General features: G+C 44.5%; 1 pseudogene; it reads left to right on the top strand.

Moving 5' to 3' along the window:
* The first annotated feature begins 19,534 nt into the window (after window positions 1-19,534).
* LOC121148279 lies at window positions 19,535-19,635 on the top strand (annotated as a pseudogene).
* The last annotated feature ends 5,328 nt before the right edge of the window (window positions 19,636-24,963 follow it).

Here is a 24,963-nt window from a genome sequence, read left to right as displayed (position 1 = left end):
CCCCAGACAGCCCAGACACAAGTGTTAAGCACAAAAGAAGAGGCAGCGTGGCTCCTGGCAGCTCTCATGTACCATGAAAAACACCTGCTCTGTTGGCAGCCAGAAAAGAAAGACCCAGAATAGCAGAGCCTCACCCACTCACAAAAACACAGGAACTCCCCTGAGCTGGAGGCAAAAGGGGATGTTAGGAGGAGACAGGCCTAGAGAGGCTGACTTAGAAAAATTATCCAAAACCATTCAAAAGGGCCTGGATTTCCGCCCCCACCCCTAGCAGGAAGAGATGGAAATGTAACACCTCAGTGGCAGAGGCGGACAAGCGTGTCCAGGCCTCCCAAAGCGGGCTGATGCTTTGCAGGAAGCAGATGCTCACGCGTTCCTGGGCTAGGAGCAGCCACACAGGAAGCAGAGCAGCACAAAGATGGAAGGCCTCTACAGAGGCCAGCCCAGGGCGAGTGTGGCACTCCGAGGCCAGCCCAGGGCGAGTGTGGCACTCCGAGGCCAGCCCAGGGAGAGTTTGGCACTCCGAGGCCCAATGCATAGGAAAAAGTTGGGAGATGACCAAGTTGTAAGCAAAGAGAGCAGTAAGAAGAACAAGCGGACAGGGGCCCCTAGGCATTGCACCACCAGGGACCAGATGGACAAAACTGGCCAACCTGGGTGATTCCCATGTATCTTCAATGCTAGTGTGTCCCCAGCAGACTCTGGGATGCTCCCTAAGCAAACTGTTCCACGGTCGTAGCAATGTGGGAAATGCTGCATGAAATAAACCTCTTAGAGGCTTACCATGAACATGAGTCTCAGACAGGCCCCGTGGAGCTGTTGACGAAAGGCAAAAAGCCAAAGAAACAGTGCCTGGGTTTCCCGAACACTTTTCTTCAGGTAAGGCCAATGAATAGGGCGAAGAATCCGTGCTCCGAGGCGGTAGGATGGCAACTGCTGTCTTCTCCAGGCCTTGATACTGAAATCTTTATTTCAATAATGACTCAGCCCTCAGAATTTAAAAAAAAAAAAAAGTTAAATTTATTTGAAAGTCAGAGAGAGCATCCTCTGCTGCTTCCCCAGGCTCATTCACCAGGAGCTGGATCAAAAGTGGAGAGGTCAGCACTTGAACTAGTACTCATACAAGATGTCCATGTGGCACGCAGAAGCTTAACCTATTGTGTCACAATGCTGGCCCCCAAAAGGGTATTTTATTTATTTATTTATAAATTAATCAATGATACTTTTTAAAATTTTTTATTAAAGATTTATTTATTTTTGTTACAAAGTCAGATATACAGAGAGGAGGAGAGACAGAGAGGAAGATCTTCCACCCGATGATTCACTCCCCAAGTGAGCAAAACGGCCAATGCTATGCCGATCCAAAGCCAGGAGCCAGGAACCTCCACCAGGTTTCCCACACAGGTGCAGGATCCCAAAGCATTGGGCCATCCTCGACTGCTTTCCCAGGCTACAAGCAGGGAGCTGGATAGGAAGTGGAGCTGCCATATGGGATCCCGGGGTGTTCAAGGCGAGGACTTTAGCCACTAGACCACGCCCCGGGCCCAATGATACTTTTTTAAAAGCTTCCTTCCTTCTAATTGGAAAGGAGGAGAGACAAAGAGGAAGATCTTCCATCCGATGAGTCACTCCCCAAATGGCTGCAATGGCTGGAGCTAAGCCAATCTGAAGCCAGGAGCATCTTTCAGCTCTCCCACGTGGGTGCAGGGTCCCAAGGCTTTGGCCCGTCCTGGACTGCTTTCCCAGGCCACAAGCAGGATCTGGATGGGAAGCGGGGCAGCCAGGATTAGAACCGGTGCCCATATGAGGTTCCAGTGTGTTCAAGGCGAGGACTTTAGCCACTAGGCCACCCCGCTGGGCCCTAACTTCAAAATTTTAAATAAAGATTTCTTGGCAACAACTGCTTCTGAAATATACATTTGAAACTTCAACCATGATGGTGCTAATGATCTGAGGCACAGACCTAGTAATATCATTTTGTGGTTGTCAAAACAAATTCAAAAAGCTAAGCTAAGGAGTAGGCTGAAGCAATGAATAATATGTGGGGCAGAGCACCACTAACAGAGCAGTAAAGCCAAGGGCATGGCCATGACAGCTGCCATCCATAGGAATCCTGTCCCAAATCCCTCTCCCCTCTACCCCACCTCCCCGCACAAAGATCGTCTTAGGTTACCTGACAACAAAAACAACAAAAGAGCTCTGGAGGGGTAAGGCAATTTAGAGGAAGAAAAAGGCGCAGACATTAACATGCAAAAGGAATCTTATCTTCGCTTTGCCAACACCCCGGGTCTATTTGCTTAGAGATTATAGCACCATTCTTCACTCTGCGTTTGATGCTCTTGTGGTTCTCCTGGCTGCAAGGTTTGTGAGGGTTCCACCCCACCTCTCAGCTTTCTCCGTCCAGTAGTTCTGCTTAGATAGCGCTTTGAGGATCTGCAGATCCGGCTGTGTTGGGAAAGCTGTCAGAATCACTGCCGGATTAAAAATCAGACCGCCAATAATGCTTTCACTGGGAGTTGATAAACTAGCAGACTCATCTACCCACTTATTTATTTTTAGTATTTATTACAAAGGTGAGAGTGTAGCACATCCATGCGAGCCTCGGATTACAATGGAAAGGATGGGGATGGGGGAGAAAGAGGGTGAGATAAACATTTCAGTTTTTCCTAGAACATTAATCTTTTACAGGAAAACTTCCACAAGTCAGAAAAACAAAGCTGACCAACCAACCTACAACAGCCTCAGCTCTGACGGGCATCCCATTTTCTTCTCCTAAAAAAAGGGGGAAAAATCCAGCCACATAAGCTAGGATAAAAACTACCATTAACAAGATACTTCATTTACATTTTCCTAAGAATGGGAGAGAGAAACAAGATACAGACCAATCATGGTGTGACGGAATCTGAAGGATCTGAAGATCTGGACCGCATGGAGCCTTTAGGATTAATTAACTTTCCAAAGTGATGGAAAAACTATTATTTGGCTTTTTCTTTTATGCATTTGAAAATTAAAAAAAAAAAAAAAGAAAGAAATGAGAGAACTCAGCTGACTTTGAAATCTTGTAAGTTAAGAATATTAGTATCTTCTGCATACATTAAAAACCAGGACTAACTTTAGTATTATTTTCTTAATTGGTGCGATCTCTCAAGTATTTAAAATAAAATATTAACATTATTAATTAGAAAGTAGAGTGCTAAACGATGCCAAAAGGTGCAATATGTTATGTACTCCTGGGCAGCCACTCATCTTGGAAGATTGTGGTGTTCAAAATACATGTAATTAAAAAAATACATGTAATTACATTATCTGACAAAAGGAGACCCGAATTTGCAAGGTAGCTTTCTCAGGAACGCCACATTTGAGCTCGGAGACCGGATTTGAAAGGGGCGATGGGCAGCCGGCAGCGTGCTCGCGAGCCCCGCGCGTCTCGGGATTGGCTCTGCAGGCGCGGGGAGGCGGACAGGGCCGGGCACCTGGACTTGGCCCCGCGGCGCGCACGCGGCGCGCACACCCACCCCACGTCACGTGCGCGCGGGGGCCGCGGCTCCGGCCGAGCCATGTGGGCTGGACCGCCACCTCCACCTTCCTTTCCTACCCCGAGCCGGTCTGGATGGATGAGTCTAACGTCACATGCCACTTGCCTTTGAGACGTCATTTTCTGGAACGCAGACAAATGCATTTGGAAGCCATATTCTGTGCGAAAACAAGTTCACTTTCTGGATGAGGATGAAAAATGAGATACCCCGGTGCGCATCCAAGAGTCCGGAGCCGTTTCTACAATTTCCATTTGTCCCACGCACAGCTGTTCTCATCTCCGGTGCAGGAAGATTCTGTAATGGTGGCGACCGGCTTTATTGCACCCAGTTACAGGACCTGTCAGTTTGATACGTTCCTAATGATTTTGGTCTTTTATTTCGTATTTGATAATTTTTTGGTGGTGAAAAAAAAAAAAAGCATGGACTACCTTTGAGCTAGTTACAAAGGTTTGATTAAAGTACATCTAATTGTGAGGCATGACTGTTTGCCAGGCTACAAGCTTCCAAACATGAAGTTTCAGCTCAAGTGCAGGAGACCTGGTAACTTGATGATACTGAGACTGGTGGGTGGGTTCAGGTCGGCTAAACGTGATATATCCCTTAGGTGAGCTTTTCACCTAGGTTACCGTTGCATAGGCACATGATTTCATTCAAGGTTGCAAAGTGACCGTACTTCCTTTTGTAATTCTTTCATTAGTTGGCAGAACCTTTTGCTATTAATTATTTCATTGCCCTGAAATCAAGTTTGTACCGGGGAGGGAGAGTTGATGTTTGATTCTTTCTCCTTATTTTTAGATTGCTCCAGAGGTGAGCAACGAATCTATTTTTGGAGCATTACTAGGAACTCATGGATATTATCATGCTTGACATGGCTTGATTCTCTGCAGTTACTTACTCATTTATTTGATAGTCAAACTATTCCACTTTCAGCCAGTCCTCCTGTGTCTCCCTGAGATGACCCAAGAGTCATATCAGGCTTTCTTGCTTCAAGAAAACATTCCTGGGCTCAGAGGAACTTTTTTTTTTTTTTAAGATTTATTTTATTCTATCTATTGAAAAGGCATATATTCAGAGAGAAGGAGATTCAGAGAGAAAGATCTTCTAGCCACTGGTTATGGCGGTATGCCCAGTGGCGGTAATGCCCAGAGCTAAGCCAATCTGGAGCCAAAAGCCAAGAGCTTCTTCCTGGTCTCCCACGTGGGCGTAGTTCCCTCGGCCTCAGGCCGTCCTCCACTGCTTTCCCAGGCCACAAGCAGGGAGCTGGATGGGAAGTGGAGCAGCTCATATGAGATCCTGGCGAATGCAAGGTGAGGATTTAGCCACTGAGTCATCGATGGGACCCAGAGGAACATGTGAACAGACAGAGAAGCAGTCAGCCAGACTCTTCAGAAAAACCATTCTGTTTCTTCAGCAATAAATTTCAAGGATGGGGTGGGGTGAGATGAAGACAGCTGTGAAACCTTAAGATTAGAAGATAATAAAGAGAAAGCAGTCTATTCAAGATCTGGATCTTGTTTGGATCTTGATATCTGCAAAAAGCTTCTTAAAATAAGATTCAGGAGTAAATGATGATGATTGGGCGATGCTATGAATGAATATGATAAATAAAAATTACAAATATTTACATAATAAATATATAAATAAATAGTAACCATCATTGAGCTGTACACTTACAAATGGTTGAGGGTAAATGTTTTGTTAGATGTATAATAAGCACAAATAAATTAGAGCCTGGTATGATGGCTCAGTTGGCTAACCTCAGACCCGAGGGTGCTGGGATCCCATCGGTTCTGCTCCACTTCTCATCCAGCTCTCTGCTCATGCAAAGCATCAGAGAATGGCCCCAAATCTTGGCACCCTGTACCTGGGTGGGAGACTCGGAAGAGACTTCTAGCTCCTGATTTCAGATCATTTGGGGAGTGAACCAATGGATGGAAGGTCTTTCTGTCTCTCCTTCTTTCTGCATATTTACATTTACAATGAAAATAATTTAATATTAAAAAAGTCAAAGGCAATTTATGAGAAAAGTCAAGGATATTATAAAAAGTTGAGGCACCATTAATATGGCTGTGGTTATGTGAAAAATATTCCTAATTTTTTGTTTTCTTTTAAGGATTTATTTATTTTTTATTTGAAGCAAGTTACAAAGAAAGAGGGATAGAGAGAGAAAGGTGTCATCAGTCTGCTGGTTCACTTCTCTAATGACAGCAATGGCCAGTGCTGGGCCCGACCAGAGCCAGGAGCTCCATCCAGGTCTCCCACAGGGGTAGCAGAGGTCCAAGCACTTGGGCCATTTGCTGTGTTCTCTAGGCCATTTGCAAGGAGGTGGATCAGAAGTGAAGCACCTGGGTCTTGAGCCAGTCCCAAATACGATGCCAGTTTTGTATTGTAGATGATAGCCTAACCTACTAGGTCACAGTGCTGGTCCAGAATTCCTAATATTTTATATTTTTTTTTTTTTAAAGATTTATTTTTAGGGCCCGGCGCAGTGGCGCAGTGGTTAAGGTCCTCGCCTTGCACGCCCGGGATCCCATATGGACGCCGGTTCTAATTCCGGCAGCCCCGCTTCCCTTCCAGCTCCCTGCCTGTGGCCCGGGAGAGCAGACGAGGACGGCCCAAAGCTTTGGGACCCTGTACCCGCGTGGGAGACCCGGAAGAGGCTCCAGGCTTCGGATCGGCATAGCATCGATCGTTGCGGCTCACTTGGGGAGTAAATCGTCGGACGTAAGATCTTCCTCTCTGTCTCTCCTCTCTGTATATCCGCCTTTCCAATGAGAAAATAATAAAAATAAATCTTTTAAAAAAAGTCATATTTACAGAGAAAGTCATATTTACAGAGTGAAGGAGAGACAGAGAGGAAGATCTTCCATCCGTTGATTCACTCTGAAAGTGGTCACAAAGGCCGGAGCTGAGCCAACCCGAAGCCAGGAGCTTCTTCTTCTTTTTTTAAGATTTATTTATTTTTGTTACAAAGTCATATATACAGAGAGGAGGAGAGACAGAGAGGAAGATCTTCCATCCACTGGTTCACTCCCGAAGTGACTACAACAGCTGCAATTTTGCCAATCTAAATCAGGAGCCAGGAGCTTCTTCCAGGTCTCCCACACAAGTACAGGGTCCCAAGGCTTTGGGCCGTCCTTGACTGCCTTCCCAGGCCACAAGCAGGGAGCTGGATGGGGGATGGAGCAGCTGGGACATGAACCGGTCCCCATATGGGATCCTTGTGTATACAAGGCAAAGACTTAAGCCACTTGGCTATCATGCGAGGCCAGAATCTCAGAATTCTTAAAGGTCACACTGATCAACTCAGTACTATATACAAAGTTCAATTGCTATCAATTTTACTGTGATGGCACTTTTTGTTTTGATCAAATTATCATCATTGGTCAGACAGTAGGCCCCAAACCATGGAGTGGGTGCTCAATACATTTTATCTACTCAGTAAGTGATCTTTAGTATAATGTAGTTTAGATGGCAATGTACAGAACGATTAAGAACACAGGCTTGCTCTCCCATACAAGGTGTGTGCCCCTTTATGCCTGCCTTTTCTCATGTATAAAACTGGGATAACAATCTCTCATGCATGCATGTAGAATGCTTAGCCCAAGCCTGGCACACAACGAATGTTTGAAAAGTGTCAGCAACTCATAATTTGAGTTATACTAACTTCTTGGGGGAAGTCAGATTGCATTGACTAATCAGCATTTTTGCTGCATATGAAGTCAGATTTAGTCAGACAGGTGTTTGGTAAGCATTATTGTGTTGGCTGTAGCACAAGAATGGAGTTCAAGTCAGATGAGAGTGCATGTTGCACTTCTTAACTGTGATACTTTGCCTTTTTTTTTTTCAAACGTGTTAGTTTAGAATAGCTTTGAATTTGCAAAATCAGAACTATGAGATGGTAATCAGAATTTGTATACACCCTTGGCCCATTCCCTGTTTAACATCTCTTATTAGGACCTTCATCACATCTAATGACCCATACTCAGTTTCTCCTATTTCCCTAACACAAAAACCTTTTGCCCCTCTGATCCCACCCAGTCTTCAGATCTTGGTTTTGATGAGCTTCAGTGTTTCTTGCTAAAAGTCAGCTCCAGCCGAGTTCAGACCTGGAGAACGGTTTGTGCAATGGTGAAAAGACATGGACACTGTCTCTTGGTGCCATCTTGTAACAGCTCAAGAAGCTGTCCTTTTTTATTTACCCAGCCACATTAAAAAGCTTCTGCACACACATTTAATTGTTCTCTTTTTACTTCATGACTAAGGGAGTATGCACAGACATTTGGTCATTCTGTTTGTACTTCAAGGCTAAGCAGGTGCCCCTAAAGATAATTCTGCAACATTCTGTATTCATATTCTTCAAAGCAAGCCATTGTTCATTCTCCAATAGTAGCAATGGAGCGACAGTCAGGACTCCAAGGCCAAGGCACATGCAATTACCAGCTAATCAGTAGTACATTCCTACCACATTTCTGTTTCTACAATTTACCCATCACTTAATGGGAAAAAATGTCACAAGGAAAAATATAAAGATTCAAGGCAAAAGTTTCAAGTATTAAATCCCTCTACAAGCAAAGGCTCTACAACCTCATAAATAATCAAATAATAATTAAAACCATATTCTATAATATTAATAAAAGCATCCTTAATTCCTCTAGCCAAAAATTATATCAGTGGCTAAAACAGATACATTTTCTATGCTCCAAAGAAATAGCAAAGACAGGCTAGCCTTCAAGGTCTCAGTAACTGTTTTTATCACCATAGCAGTTTCAGCTCATACTCCATCACTTTCGTTAATTCTTAGGATACTTATCAAGCCTTTTCCCAGAAGGCATGCTACATGTTTGAACCAGATTCCGGGGCTATGGATAGGTATCCATAAACAGCATGGGCTTAATTGTGTTCCTGTGTGCAAATTATTAAAGCCCACTCACCAAGACATTGTCAACAGCATTAACTCCCAAGTTCACATCGGTGCAAAAACCATCTCACAGGGGCAAACAACAGTGCCTCAATAGCTTATAGAATTCTTAGTGCGGTGTTAAGTGTCCGTGCAAAAGGGGGTGAAACTGAGTTAAGTTGGTTGGAGAGACATCTGCCGGGCCCTGCCAAACAGCTGGAAGCTCCTCCGGGCCTTGTCAAACAGGGGGAGCTGTTCTATTCACACCTTCGTATCATCCACACCCACTGCACGGACCCCAGAAGTTTCTCGGCAGAATGAACATGATCATAGGTATATCCCGTTAGGCTGCTGTGTGCTTCTGATATGATTATCAGATATGTAGCCCCAAAGCTGAGACAGAGTGGACCTGTGCTAAGCCATTCCCTTAAGATCATCAAGATATGGTGTCCCTCTCAACAGAGGCCATATCAGCTTCACAGATGAGATTTTTATGCTTTTCACTGACCCTTTTTTAAAAAAAAAAAAAGATTTATTTATTTTTATTGGGAAGGCAGATATACCAAGAGGAGGAGGGACAGAGAGGAAGGTCTTCCGTCCGATGAATCAATCCTCAAGCGGTTGCAATGGCTGGAGCTGAGCCAATCCGAAGCCAGGAGCCAGGAGCTCTTCTGGGTCTCCCACACGGGTGCAGGGTCCCAAGGATTTGGGCCGTCCTCAACTGCTTTCCCAGGCCACAAGCAGGGAGCTGGATGGGAAATGGAGCTGCTGAGATTAGAACCGGCGCTCATACCGGGCTTGCAAGGCGAGGACTTTAGCCACTGCGCCATTGCGCCGGGCCCAACTTTTCCACTTCTAATGGTGCTCCCTGCTAATGTGTCTAAACAGCAGAATAGGTTTCAAGTTCATGGTTCCCCTCACCCACGTGGGAGACTTGGTAGAAACTCTTGCCTCCTGAATTCAGGCCGGCCTAGTTCTGGACATTATGGTCATTTAGGAAATAAACCAGTGGATGGAAGATTTCTCTTGTCTCTTCCTCTCTCTCTAACTCTGCTTTTTAAATAAATAAATATTTTTTTAAAAAGCAATTAAAAGGGCCCAGCACAGTAGCCTGGTAGCTAAAGTCCTCACCTGGGATCCCATATGGACGCTGGTTCTAAACTCGGAAACCCTTCTTCCCATCCAGCTCCCTGCTTGTGGCCTGGGAAAGCAGTCGAGGATGGCCCAAAGCCTTGGGACCCTGCACCCGCATGGGAGATCCAAAAGAGGTTCTGGGCTCCTGGCTTTGGATTGGCGCAGCTCCAGCTATTGCAGCCACTTGGGGAATGAATCATCGCACAGAAGATCTTCCTCTCTGTCTCTCCTCTTCTCTGTATATCTGACTTAAAAATTTTTTTAAAATAGCAATTAAAAAAAGAATAAGTAGTACCTACATCTTTCAGTATCAGATCGAGTAAATAAAATTTGAACACTAGGCAGATGCTGCAAAAATAGCTTTTTTGTTGTGATTTATTGCTGAATGAGTAAGTTACAGAAAACAATATTAAAAATAGGATGTTTCTCCAGTGCATTTCGAAATTATTTATTTATGATTTTAAAAAAGATGTATTTTTATTCGAAAGGCAGATTCACAGACATAAGGAGAAACACAGAGAAAAAGAAACTAATCCACTAGTTCACTCCTCAAATACCTGCGATGTCAGGGCTGGTCCAGGCTGAAGCCTGGGGTCCAGCCACCCCAACTATCCTTTCTGCCTTAAAGTGCGTTAACACCAAGCTGGAGTCAGATACAGAATCAGCAATCAAGTCTAAGTACTCTCACAGGGGTTACAGGTCTCTTTATTGTTATTGGAAAGGCAAATTTACAAAGAGGAGAGACAGCAGGAAAGATCTATCCACTGGTTTATTGCCCAAGTGGCCACAATAGCTGGAGCTAATCCAAATCCAGAAGCCAGGAGCCTCTTCCGAGTCTCCCATGCAGGTGAAGGTTCCCAAGGCTTTAGGTCATCCTCTGTTGCTTTTCCAGGTCATAAGCTGGGAGCTGGATGGGAAGTGGAGCAGCCAAGACATAAACTGGCACCCTGCGGGATCCTGGTGCTTGCAGGGGGAGGATTAGCCAATTGAGCCATTGCGCTGGACCTGGGAGACAGATATCTTAACTGACTTCTTAATTGCTTGGTTAAATGCCTGCCCTTCTACAATTTTAAAAGGTATTTTATCTGTTATTTATCTGGGTTACTCCTGTTGGGTAGGTTTCACATCTCAGACCACTTCATGGCCCAAATCTCCCGGTAGAGCTCAGAGTGTGATCAGGTGTGGCCAAGGTTACAGTGTTGCATGATACAAAGCCAGTAATATGCATCAAGAACACCAGCATCTTGGAAGGAGAATAAGGGCAAGGTACTACATGTGACCCAGGTCACCCACTGCCCTTTGGTTGTATACACTCAAAAAGAAGAAATAAAGCACAATCCACATGCATCCATCAATTGTTATATCATTCATAACTCCAGGGACCTTAAAGATATTCTTGAAGTTGCGGAGAAAGTGCATCTTCACATTTTTCAGGTTGAGTGAATTTATGTTTTTCAGATCACCAGTTCGCACCATGTGTGCTTGAGATCAACAGAGTTGTTGCACAACTTGAATTTCTACTTGATAACTGATGGATGAAAGGTAAGCAAAACAAAACAATCCCTATCACTTTGGAGAGGATGACAAAGGCCACAGTGTTTATAGGGATGGAAACACAGCTAAGATTTTTATAGAATCTGGGTCTGGGATTCCTTTGGTGATACATTCTTGAAATATTTCAAAACCTAATCTGGGCACCTATTTTTAAATCTGAAAAGGCAGGTCATTCAGTCCTCATGAATGGGAAAGGGAGAGAAAAAGAACAGATGCATCCAAAAGTACTGCAGGGATGACCACATCCTTCGTAACCATTAAGTTAAAAGCAGACATATTCAGGTCACTAGACATACTGTTAGTCTTTTTGCTAGCACAAGGACAATCTGTTTTTGAGAACCTATTTAAAATGTACATATATTTGCACCATTTTCCAGCCATGTAAATTTCCTGTTTCCTATGAGAAGTGATGCCAATATGGAAAGCCAACTATGGCATCACTCATTTTTCTCTGCTTCAATGTAAGGAGGTCAGTTCCCTGCAGTATGTCAGGATGAGCTGTTGGATCACTGAAGTTCTGCGTTGACACAGAGTCTGTCATGTGTTCTTCAACGCATTCCTCCAATGCCTGACATGAAACTGTCTACTAGGAATTCAATTCACAATAAGCAAATAGGCTTTGGACATGAATCTTGTGGCAAGCACAGTGTTAGGCACTGGAGTATCAAAATAAGTAGGGAAAGCAATCTCATTAACAATCAACTACAGGGCTCTGCATCATGGCACAGTGGGCAAAAGCTGCTCCCTATAACTTCAGAATCCTACATGGGAACTGGCTCAAGACCCAGCTGCTCCACTTCTGATCCACCTCCCTGCTAATGGTCTAGAAAGGGCAGCTGACAATGGCCCAAGTGCTTGGGACCCTGCTACCCATGTGGGAGACTTGGATGGAGCTTCTAGCACCTCGCTTCAGACTGGCCCAGCCTTGTCCATTGCAGCCATGTGGGGAGTGAACCAGTGGATGAAAGATCTCTCTCTCTCTCTTTTTTTTATATCTCTAACAACTCTGATTTTCAAATAAACAAATAGATAAATCTCTAAAAAATAAACCAAAACCAAAACCAAAACCAAAAAACCCAACCAAGTACAATGCAATACAATGTGTACTTAAGCGAGATACGAACAGGGAAGGCTGCTCACTTCAAAGTACCTGGCTCCTGCTGCTGATTCCAACTTCCTGCTACTGTGGTCCCCAGGAGGCAGCAGCGACATCAGTCCTTAGAGCCCTGTCATCCAGGTGGGCGGTCTGGGTTGAGTTTTCAGTTCCTGACTTAGCTGCCACTCTCAGATTGCTGCAGGCATTTGTGGACTGAACCAGCAAATGGGAGCTCTCTTTCTGTCTGCCACTCAAATAAATATATACAAATCAGAGAGAAAGAGAGAGAGGAAAAGAGAGCAAGAAGAGGAGACACATACACTTTGCTGCCTAAACGTAGTTAAGGGAAGGCTTTTCTTATGCTGTTCAGAGATTAACGCCTCTGAAATCAGGCTGCATCTTACACTCCAATGTTGTCACCATTGTTATTGGCAGTGGCTTTCCTTAATAATGCAAACAGTGTGGCACCTTTAGCTAAGTACGGTGACTGCAAAGGGGTCACAGAAACATGAGGAGACATTGAGAGGGCAGGAAATTCTTTTTTTTCTTTTTGATAAGATTTATTTATTTTTTATTGGAAAGGCAGATATACAGAGAGGAGGAGAGACAGAGAGGATCTTCCATCACTGGTTCACTCTGCAAGTGGCTGCAATGGTTGTGGCTGAGCCAATCCAAAGCCAGGAGCCAAGAGTTTCCTCCAGGTCTCCCACACGAGTGCAGGGTCTCAAGGCTTTGGGCCATCCTTGACTGCTTTCCCAAGACACAAGCATAGAGCTATAAGGGAAGCAGGGCTGCCGGATACAAACTGGTGCTCATGTGGGATCCTGGTGCATGAAGGTAAGGATTTAGCTGCTAGGCTATCATATTGGGCACAGGAAACTTTTTTTTATATAAAATTTTATTTTGAGAACCTTTACATAGTTAATTAGGGTAAGAAGGTTCAAGGGCTACAGGAAAGTGGATATTACTAGTATGTTTTCCATATTGTTATCTTCATGTTTAAAGGAGGGTGTTAAGGGACAAGGCCCACCCAGGAAATTTTTTTAATTTCAAAAATTTACTTACTTTACTTGAAAGGCAGAATGACTAAGAGATGGAGAAGTGGAGAGAGAGGCTTTTTCTCCATGGTTCACTCTCCAGATGCCAGCAACAGCCAGGGCTGCACCAGACTGAATCAAGGAGCCAGGAGCTCCATCCAGATCTCCCACATGGGTGGCCAACATCCATTGCCTTCCCAGGTACATTTCTGTGAAGCTGGGTCAGAGGCAAGGAGTGGCTGGAAGCAAACTCACACTCTGATACGGGATGTGTCTGCACTGGTCTGCCCCGGGCTGGAAACTCTTGATCCACATCTTTGGAGAGTGAATAGGATTTTTTTTCCCCCTAGACAATGGGTAGTGGCAGAATGTATCACCTACGAACTTGACAGTCAGAAGAACCTAATCCTAACTTCAGAGAATTCTGGCTGTTTGCTACTTAACAGTTCGGGTGTTGTGAGGGTCAAAATGGCCAACAGTTTACATGTGCTGTGTGCTGAAAAGGGTACAAAAATGCTTTAAATAAATTAATTCATTGAAATTTCACAACAACCTTGGGAGATAGGACACTGTTATTACTGCCTACCTACCTACCTTCCTGTCCCAAGGGGAGGAACCTGTGCAGGTTACATTAACTGCCCATGCTTACACATAGCAAATAACTGGTGAACTAAAACCCAGAGTTTATCTATGGCCCATTTTTTTTTTAAGATTCATTTATTTTTATTAGAAAAGCAGATCAGATTTACAGAGAGGAGAGACAGTGAGAGAGATCTTCCATCCACTGGTTCACTCCACAAATGATGGCAACGATTAGAGCTGAGCCAATCCAAAGCCGGGAGCCAGGAGCTTCCTCCTGGTCACCCACACAGGTATAGGGTCCCAAGGCTCTGGCTCTGACTCTGGCTCTTGATCCCAGACATGAACCAGAATCCATATGGAATGTTGGCACTTACAGTTGGAGGATCAGCCTGTTGAGCCTCTGTGCAAACACTCATTGTGTAAAAATTTGAAAAAGACCAACTTCTAAGGGATATGAAAATTCCTGGACAGAAAAGGTGCATTCCTATTTTTTTTTTTAAGGAACATTTTGGTACTCTAACAATGAACAGCTGAAAAAAACAATCAAAACAGTTACATTTACAATAGCCTTAGAAAGAGTAAAATACTTCAGAATTTAAATATTTGCAGTGGTTTTTTTATGAAGGAAAGGGAAACACAAAACTGATAACTGTATACAGAGAGGAATATTAGATGGATAGAAGACAAGGGCTGGAGGGAAACTGCCTTTTCCCTGGGTGATCTTGGTCCATTCTGTATTTTGTGCTATGTGCATATATTACTGATTCAAAACATAACTAGTCCTTTTCAAGCGGTAGGAAAAGAGTTTTAAATAATACTCTTCTTTTCACTGAGAGCTTCTTTTTATAAAACTCAAAGCCTTGATCACAAAGGACCTAAGCTAAATTACCTGAAGTGTCTCTGGTAATCTATGAGCTAAATCAGTTCAATCAACTGCGTTAAAGTAGATTCAGTTGATAACAGCTTCTAAACTCTGTCTGCCAAGCTGTCAAATGAAGTCTTACTTCTACAAAAATATTGACCCATTGACAAAACTTTCCTGAGCGCATCAACATTTTAAACCTCTTTATACATGTTGAAGTTTAGCCGTAAGTGCTATATGTATAAAATAGGATGAACAGGATAGTATGCTTGAGTTAAAGATCAAAACCTGAAACCTATCCTTTCCAAATATTTTGGGCAATTGAGTAACTTTTGTGACTGTATTTGATTTTTGCTCATAGAATTGTTCATGACAGTCATCGGCAACTTACATAAACCCTGAATGTCCTCTATGGATAGACAGAAGTTTTCTAAACAAAGTTGTGCGTGAGAGATAGATATAAAAAATATCAACTGACTCTGAGGATCACATAGAACATTTAGTTTTATGACACAACATGAAAATACTTTTGTTTGTAAAATTGGATGTAAATATTTATTTGGAAAATATGTGTTGAGAGATTAGACAACATGGCTGCAATCTGCATCGTCCCAGAAACTGCTGAAGAGCAGACACCGAGACAGAGATTGTATTAAGCGATTTGGAAAACACTAGAAAAAAGAAAGCTTGAAATCTTACCTTGAAGAGGGAAGACATACCTGAGGTTACGATAACCGCCTGAGAAACTTCACAGAAGCCCACAAAGTGCCTGAACCAGAAATGCAGGTTTCATTCTGGAAATACCTCTTGAAAGAATATCTCAGAGTAGAAGACATGGATTATCAGACACTCAATGAAAATCCTCTCACAATGTGGTTTAGTCCAGATAACCAAAAGAAAATGATTTGTCTCTCAGAATAGTCAAATTAGATGATTTGCTTCTAAACTAGCAGCTCGGGGCTAAACCACCCAAAAGAGGGCAGAGAAAACCCCTTCGTGGGCCTGGTGTGGCGGTGTTGCCTCCTGGGGACACTTGTGGTATGACAGAGGTACGCAGTGAAGAGAAAAACCTCTTGCCTTCTTCCTCACAACCTCAGGCCAGCACTGCCTGACGCTCCCCCAGAAGCTGTGCACGGCCTCCTAATGTGACAGTCTAGCAGCAGGCAGCGCAGGAACCCAGAGATGAGGAACAACTTGAGCTGGAAGCAGGCCCACGCTTGTAACACCTGCTGATGTTTCAGGGGAAACTCAAAGTCACAGGATAGAATCTCAGACCACCCAGAAGAGCGCCATGGGTCGTTGCTTCAGAAAGCATCCAGCTGGGCTTTCAGGACATGTGGTAGGGATTTTATTTATTAGTTTTTAAAATTTACTTATTTTTATTGGAAAGGCAGATTCACTGAGAGGAGACTGAGAGGAAAATCTTCTCTCTGTTGGTTTACTCCCTAAGTGGCTGCTATGGCTGATGCTCCGCCGATCTGAAGCCAGGAGCCAGGAACTTCCTCTGGGTCTCTCACATGGGTGCAGGGTCCCAAAGCTTTGGGCCATCCTCGACTACTTTCCCAGGCCACAAGCAGGGAGCTGGATGGGAAGTGGGGCTGCCGGGACTAGAACCAGGGCCCATATGGGATCCCGGGCATGTTCAAGGTGAGGATTTAGCCACTGAGCCATCACACTGCAGGGATTCTGAGAACATCACAATTTTAACTGGATCTGAGAGCTAGCGATTTCCCCTTACATGAGTAGGCAGAGACACTGTTCACAAACTGTGTTGAGATCAAGCAGACAATGACAAACCTGGCTCAAAGCTAATGTTTTAAACAATTCCCAGGGATTACTTACGAGAGCTCAGCACACGTCTGAGCACGTGCAGGAGCCAAAGGCTCCATTTAAAAGGCCTGGCAGTTGCTCATATGCCTTTGGGTTATTGCCACAACTTCCAACCTTGTAAAGTGAAACTGTCCACATAAGCCTTGTAGCAGCAGTAAGGTGATCCCTTTAATTAATGTGAGTCTCCCAAACTCTTGCACATCTTTTCTTTTTCAGGAGGGACAGGAAGAAAACATGAATATTAAGAATAACAGCAACTAACTTTTACTAGGCTTCTGCTCATCCCAGACATTGGGGAAGTGCCCAGTATGCTTCATGAACTCAATATTTCTTTCTTTTTTCCTCTCACTCTCTCTTTAAGATTTATTTATTTATTATTGGAAAGTCAGATTTACAGAGAGAAGGAAAGACAGAGAGAAAGATTGTGTATCTGCTGGTTCACTCCCAAGTGACTGCAACGGCCAGAGCTGAGCTGCTTCTCCTGGGTCTCCTATGCGGTTGCAGGTGCCCAAGGCTTTGTGGTGTCCTCCACTGCTTTCCCAGGCCACAGGCAGGGAGCTGGATGGGAAGGGGAGAAGCCAAGACATGAACTGGGGACCATATGGGATCTTAATGTGTGCAAGGTGAGGATTTAACCACTAAGTTGTTGCTCTGGGCCCATCTACTCAACATTTCTTTTCTTTTTTTTAAATTAAAGATTTATTTATTTTTATTAGAAAGTCAGATATACAGAGAGGAGGAGAGACAGAAAGAAATATCTTCCGTCCCATGATTCACTCCCCAAGTGAGTGCAATGGCCAGTGCTGTGCCGATCCAAAGCCAGGATCCAGGAATTTATTCCAGGTCTCCCACGTGGGTTCAGGGTCGCAAGGCTTTGGGTCGTCCTCGACTGCCTTCCCAGGCCACAAGCAGGGGGCTGCATGGGAAGTAGAGCTGCCAGCATGTTCAAGGCAAGGACTTTAGCCACTAGGCCACGACACCGGGCCCTCAATATTTCTTCATAACAATTTGTGAGGGGGTATTGCTGTTCTCGGCTTAATAAAGGCAAAGACTGAGACTCAGTGACTCAGAGAGCTAAGGTGATTCACTCACAGTGGTACAGCTGATAAATAGGAAAACTCAATTTTGGACTCAAGACCAACTAGCATGAATTTTTGTGATCTTTGCACTCAGTACAAAGCTTAAAAATTATGTGTGGCATTGGAACCCTGGGCTGATATCAGGTGGCAGTCCCTAGTCCTGGGTACTTGGACATTTTGGAGACTGGGTGTGGTTTTCTCCTTTCTCTCTTCTCTTTCCACAGAAACATCAAGAAGAAATAACAAATTTGGAAACAACGGTTTCACCTGCTTTTCTCTAACCCTTGATCCTTCCCACCCTGATCCACCATGTAATCATCATAAAAAAGAAAAAAAACAAAAAAGAATTATATGTAGAAATACTGTTGCTTTATAAGGCATCTGTATTAACACAGAATTTGTATTTTTATTTTCTTTTTTAAGGTTCAACTGAGAAAATTTAAGTAAGCCACAGTCTGTTGACTGTAACATATACTAGGAACTCAATCAATGTTTTAAAAAAATAATTGTCTTGGGCCCGGAGCGGTGGCGCAGTGGTTAAAGGTCCTTGCCCTGCATGCCCGGGATCCCATATGGGCGCCGGTTCTAATCCCGGCAGCCCTGCTTCCCTTCCAGCTCCCTGCCTGTGGCCAGGGAGAGCAGACGAGGACGGCCCAAAGCTTTGGGACCCTGCACCCGCGTTGGAGACCCTGAAGAGGCTCCTGGCTTCAGATCACCATAGCATCTGCCGTTGCGCTCACTTGGGGAGTGAATCATCAGACAGAAGATCTTCCTCTCTGTCTCTCCTCTCTGTATATCTGACTTTCCAATAAAAATAAAATAAATCTTTTTAAAAAAATAATTGTCCTATATCCTGGAACATGTGCACTGGAGTCAGACAGACAATGGTTTTTTTTCTGTGCAGTTTTTAGTGGGCTCCAGGGGACAACTATTATATACTTTAAAATAACAACACTCACATGGTTCCATAGTAAGTCAGTTGGCCAAGTTAAAAATAGATTCTAAACATAGCATGAGCAGAAACTCAGTCTTAGATACCAAGTCATGGAAAGCAGCGAAGTACGTGCATAAAGTGATTATGCATTGGGATAAAATTAACCACTTCCATTTCATTCTCGTTCTATTCCTTCTATATATACAGGTGAAAAATATAGAAATGCATGTATGTATGCATAATTTTATCTGTATGCAAATCAAAATGATGCTGTTGCACACAAGGAGAAATGACATTTACAAAACTACTGATTTGGAGACTTCAGTACCTACTTAACACAGACCAGATACACTACAACATCTTAAAACCTTTGGGTGGAAGGGGCAGTTTTGTTAACATTCAAAATGATTTGGGGTACAGATGCACATATGGCTTGACTGGTAGATAACTAGAAAGGATGGAGGGCAGAAGTTGCATTCATAACAATTTCCTCCATGTTGAGTAAATTTAGAGTGGCAGACTTAGAAAGTTGGGTTACCACTCTGTCATGCTGTCATCTGAAACCTCCAGAGCTGGTATGCTAGACACATATCCTGTCACTGAGCTGAGCCCTCATTCTCCAGGGCGACAAGTGGCTACCAGCAAGAGACGTGGAGCTTAGCTGCTGCTTCTGTCCTCTGCTTTGCAAATGCTCGTAGGAGCACCCGACTACTTTTCTCTCAGTTGCTAAGGTGCTACAGCTGTGGGCATGATTATGCACAAAGGAAGCCATGAAGCATATATAGCTTTAAATCCTATAATCTTGTTCAGGGAGCACCAAGAAAAAAATGAGGGCTGCTGTGTGTTGTGACTTAAAGTTGTGGTATATCATAACAAACCAACCTTGTCACAAAAATACAAATAGAAAACGTGCATATATCTGAGAAGTGATTTTTTTTGGAGGGGTTGACATAGAAAGAATTTTAGAAAAACCTCTCCATGATTGCTTTCTTAGTATATGTACTAAATTTAGAACATCAGCATAAATTTAGAGATCAGCATAGCACCTGCACAAGCATGACACACACATTCATGCAGTGCCCAATAGTTTAAAAAGTAAAGAACAGGGCCCGGCAAGATGGCCTAGTGGCTAAAGTCCTTGCCTTGAATGTGCTGGGATCCCATATGGCCGCCGACTCTCATTCTAGCAGCCCCGCTTCCCATTCAGCTCCCTGCCTGTGGCCTGGGAAAGACTCAAGGATAGCCCAAAGCTTTGGGACCCTGCACCCATGTGGGAGACCCAGAAGAGCTCCTGACTTCTGGCTTCGTATCGGCACAGCACCAGCTGTTGTGGTCATTTGAGGCATGAATCATTGGACGGAAGCTATTTCTTTCTGTCTCTCCTCCTCTCTGTATATCTGACTTTCCAATAAAAATAAATAAAGATTCAAAAAAACCCACAAAAAAAAAAAACAAGTGCCCATATGGGATGCTGGCACTAAAGTTAGAGGATCAGCCTGCTATGCCACCATGCCGTCTCCCTGAATAGTTATTTAAATATGAAAATTTCTATAAAACAATATAAGCTTGATCTAGGTATAAATGGTGCAAAAATACGTTTCTCAGTATGCAACAGGACTGACCACATAAGATCACTATAATACTTTTTTTATTTATTTATACTTTTATTTTTATTTATATACTCTTGAATTATTTGAGCACTGTAAAATAAAAATTACACCAATGCAAGATGCTAATAATAGGAGAGATTAGGCTGGGGAGTGGACTGAAAGGAGATATAGGAATGGGTGTTGTGTCGCAGATGTAAAATCTCTGCTTGAGACACCCAGAACCCGTATCAGAGCAGTGGTTCATGTCCTGACTGCCTCACCATGCTGCCGCCTGGAAAGCAGTGGGATGGCTCCAGGGCTTGAGTGCTTCAGATCTACGAGGAAGACACAGATAAAGTTCCTGGCTCCTGACTCCTGGGTTTAGTCTGGCTCTTTTAGCCACAGGGGGAATGAACAAAACAACAGGCCATTTCTCCTGTCTCCAACTTTGTAACTCTGCCTGCCAGATAAATAGTTTTTAAAAAACAAAAGGGCCCAGTGTGATGGCTCATGGCTAAACCTTCACCTAGCCAGCGCCAGGATCCTATAAGGGTGCCAGTTCATGACCTGGCTGTTCCACTTCCTATCTAGCTCCCTGTTTGAGACCTGGGAAAGTAATAGAGGATGGTACAAAACCTTGGGACCCTGCAACTGTGTGGGAGAACCAAAAAGAAGCTTCTGGCTCCTTGTTTAGGGTCAGCTCAGCTCCTAACATGCAGACAGACACTTGAGGAGTGCACCAGCAGGCAGAATACCTTTCTCTGTCTCTCCTTCTTTCTGTAAATCTGATCTGCCTTTCCAACAAAAATAAATAAATCTACAGAACAAATAAAAAACAAATAAAAAACATACATGGTATTGAATGAGCGTGGTCTACCTGTTTAAACTCACAATCTCTGGTTCTTTAGAAATATGTTTCAATCCACTGTTTATCTCCCAAGAGTGACACCATTAGTTAAATCTACTGACATGTTTGTAGGGTGTTCTGGAGTGTCAGCTGATCTTTCATGTACTGTTGATGCAAATCACTATTAGCTATATGCAATGATTGCTGTTTGGGGAAGAGAGTAGTCTGGGTATGCGGGTTGTCACGCCCACGCTCCTATCGACCCGCAATAAGAGGCAGACGCGAGTGAAGTCTTCCGCGGTAGTCTTTATTGTGCACACCAAGATGATGAAGAGGAAGGCCCCGACCCACCTTTTGCTCTCACTATTATAGAAGGCAGCTCCGCCCTACCGGCTGTTCATAGGCCAGCCTTCTGATGATGTATTGATCATGCCTCTGGAGAGACTTGCGGATAGGGCAAGGGCTTAGTCCACGCGCCGATCACGGGCCTGCCCATGCGCTGTATTACTGCGCTTGCACAGGCGTCTGCGCAATTCAGCCAGAGGTGCGTGACTAACGTCACCACTGCTGACGTGCTCTCTTCCACCAGGCGCCATCTTAAGGCCTCGCTGGACTTGAGCCAAAGGCAGGTCAAGTACAGGTCAAGTACAAGGCTCACAGCGGCTCACCACATCTCCCCCTTTCTTCTTTATAAGAGACGCCTGTCTTAGGTTGTGACAGGACAACTCCGAAGCCCGTCCGGAAGGATCATTGTTGCGCACCAATGACCTCCTGTCTTAGGCCGGATGATTGTCTGTCCCCTTACCCGTCATTGGCTGTCAATTATAAAGGCAAAAGCATTGGTTTAACCAGCTGGCCGCCCTACTGTGTGCAATGGGAGAGACCCCGACAGTGTGCAAGGGCCGGCCTCGAAGGAGACATAATACACCCACTTAACTCGGTGCAATGCCGCAAGGGCTCGAGGTGCTAAAGCTGAGTGCTAGTCTTCCTTCGAAAGCATGGTCAACCATGCCATAGGAGACGCGCCCTCTTGTAAGGCTAATAGTGCCTGGTGGATGATGACTCGATCTCGCGCAGCCCTCTTTCTCATACACCAAGGCAAAAAGGGGCTAGAGCTAATCCTCCACACAACAGTGAGAGCAAAACCCCCACTCCCGCCCATTCCTTCACAGAGGCTGCGATGGTCTTGATCCAATCTGTCATGGAGGCCGCTATGGAAGGGTCAATTCTAGTGGAATTGATCTGGACAATCGCAATCCTCAGATCTTGTTGAAGTTCATCAAACTCTTTGGTCCAATTTCCTAAAAGATAACTAGACAGTTGTCTGGACAAATTAGCAGCATGTGAGCCATTAACAAAAGGAACCGATGTCACACATAGGCCAGGAAGACGCCATTGACAGCCTAATTGTGCTACTTCCCACAGGGTGTCGACCTGGTCCTGAACCAGATCGACTCTCTGATTCAAGACCATCAGGCCCCCTTTTAGGTGGCTATTAATGTGGGCCTGATTTTGTAAGGCTTGGGCTGTAGCAGCAGAAATGTTATTTAAGGCAGTGGCCGTCTGTACAGTGGTGGAAAGGGCCACGGCCGCCGTGGCGGAGGCTGCAAGAGCTACGGTAATAGCGGCTATCAGAGCAGCCGTTATCCCAAAATCCCTCTTCTGGCGATATAGGGTCAGAGCAGTGGGGGTGTCCACGGGCCAGGGAAGCCATCTCGGGATGTGCATCACAACAGCTCCATCCCAGCCATCAGTGGCATTCCAGCATTGTGCCAATTTGCACCATTTCTCAGAACAATTCAAAGATGACACTGGTTGGCCTGTAGATTTAAACAGCAGGAACAAAAACGGAGGAATCACACAAACTGGAGTGGAAACAAAACTCTCTGTCCTAAATTCTTTGGTAACATTTAACGAGGTCTCAAAAGGTTCCGTAAAATTCCAGGTAACATTGGCAAGCATTATCTTGCCTCCTCTCAACATTGAAAATGGTTGCAAATCTGTACAGGATCCATTAATTCCACAAAGAAGCCACTGATGCCAGGGATTCACAAAAATAGATTGTACTGGATTTTGATATGTATAATTAAGGCCACTATAGGAGTTATTGCGCCAGGTACCCATAGCAGGAGAAAAGGTATATTGGCCTCGTCTGGCCCACATAACCATGGGGGACTGACAGGAGGTCCATGGTTTCAAGAGTTTTGATGAATAGGGCGTGGAACAACGGGGCATCCATTTTGGCTGTGATGGAATCGTCAGATTTCTATTAAGATGGCGGAGTGGCATAGCCCCGAAAATTATGGTGGCATTGGCAAAAGGAGCGGCCTCAGTAGATGGCGACTGTGTGGACAACAAAGTTTGCCTAAGCCATTGATCTAGCTTCTGTGTCCAGGTTAGCTCTGGCTGATCTACCCACGCAGCTGCCTGTGGAGAAAAAGTAACACAAGAATAATCCTCGCTGGCAGAGCCACTCCAAAACTGAAAACATAGGGAGCCACTCAGATCCAAATTATAGCTTGTAACATTGGCCTCTTCTAAATCTATAGGCAAATATGGCAAATCAAGGGTCTCATTTGTGGTAAAAAAGCGAGGAAACACAGCCGCTGTATGGGTGACCGGCAGGGGCCGTGGAAAGGCAGTTAGAATGCCCCAACGATGCTCAGTCATGGCTAAGCTGGATAGAAGCAGCACCCCAACTAGCACTAACAGGGTATTACCCCGAAAGGGATTCACGATTCTCATTCTCAGCGGCGTCCTCTTCGTCCTCTTGCGAAGGCGCTGCTTCAATCGGGCCTGGACAGCTGCGGGTCAATCGTGACGGAACCCAAATCGGGACTGGAGCATCCTGTGGAAACACACAAATAGCTCCTCGAGCTTGTCTTATTACCGGGTCTGGACCTTTCCATTTAGTTTCTAATACATCCTTCCATTTGACCCATGACTGTTCTTTAGTAGAAGGAAGGGAATGCCGATCGGCGGCGCTCAGGCCTTTCTCATCTAGTTGTAAAAAATTAATGGTAAAAAGGGCCAGGGCCAAAATGGCCCGAGGGCTATGGCTAGTGAGGCCAAATGAGTCCCAGGCGGTTCTCTGTTTTTGTATGTACTCTTTAATGGTGCGATGAGCGCGTTCAATTATTCCTTGTCCTTGTGGATTATATGGGATACCAGTAATTAATTTCACACCCATCTGTTTGCAAAAGGCATGAAATTTCACTGAGGTATAGGCAGGGCCATTATCAGTTTTGAGACATTCAGGTTTACCCCACGCGGCCCATGCTTCTAGGCAATGTTGGATTACATGAACAGCCTTTTCCCCGGTTAGTACTGATGCAAAAAGTATGCCTGAAAAGGAATCAACAGATACATGTACAAATTGATTTTTCCCAAAGGAGGGGACGTGTGTCACGTCCATCTGCCATAGTTGATTAGGCCTCAATCCTCTGGGGTTAACCCCTTCATGCGGAACAGGCCTAAATTCGCAGCAGGCAGGACAATCAAGAACAATCTGGCGTGCCTCTTTTCTAGTAATCCCAAATCGAAGTCTAAGGGTCTGGGCTGAAACATGAAACTGTGAATGGAATTGGCGGGCCTTCTCCTCTGAGGAAGGTGGAGACACGAGCATCATCATAACCTGAGTCCTGGTGGCGGCGTCTGCAAGAGCATTTCCTCTAGTTAGTGGTCCCGGTAGGCCTGAATGGGCTCGAATATGGGTTATATAAAAGGGGTGGTTTCTATGCCAAATGGCCTGTTGAATTTGTTTAAAAAGATCTGCCACCGGGCCGGACTCTGAAATAAAGCCAGCGGCCTCTAAAACATTCACCGCATTCACCACATATAGGGAATCAGAAACAATATTCAAGGGCTCTGAAAAGGTTTGTAAGGCAAGAAGCACCATATGACATTCCACTCTCTGAGGAGAGACTGTTGAAAAGGACTTGGTTATTATCCTCTCTTCAGCAACCAGGGCTCCAGCTCCTGTC

The sequence above is a fragment of the Ochotona curzoniae genome, unplaced genomic scaffold, assembly GCF_017591425.1.
Source record: "Ochotona curzoniae isolate NIBS_2020 unplaced genomic scaffold, NIBS_Ocur_1.0 scaffold_4683, whole genome shotgun sequence".
NCBI lineage: Eukaryota > Metazoa > Chordata > Mammalia > Lagomorpha > Ochotonidae > Ochotona > Ochotona curzoniae.
This window is presented reverse-complemented; position numbering and strand designations above follow the sequence as displayed.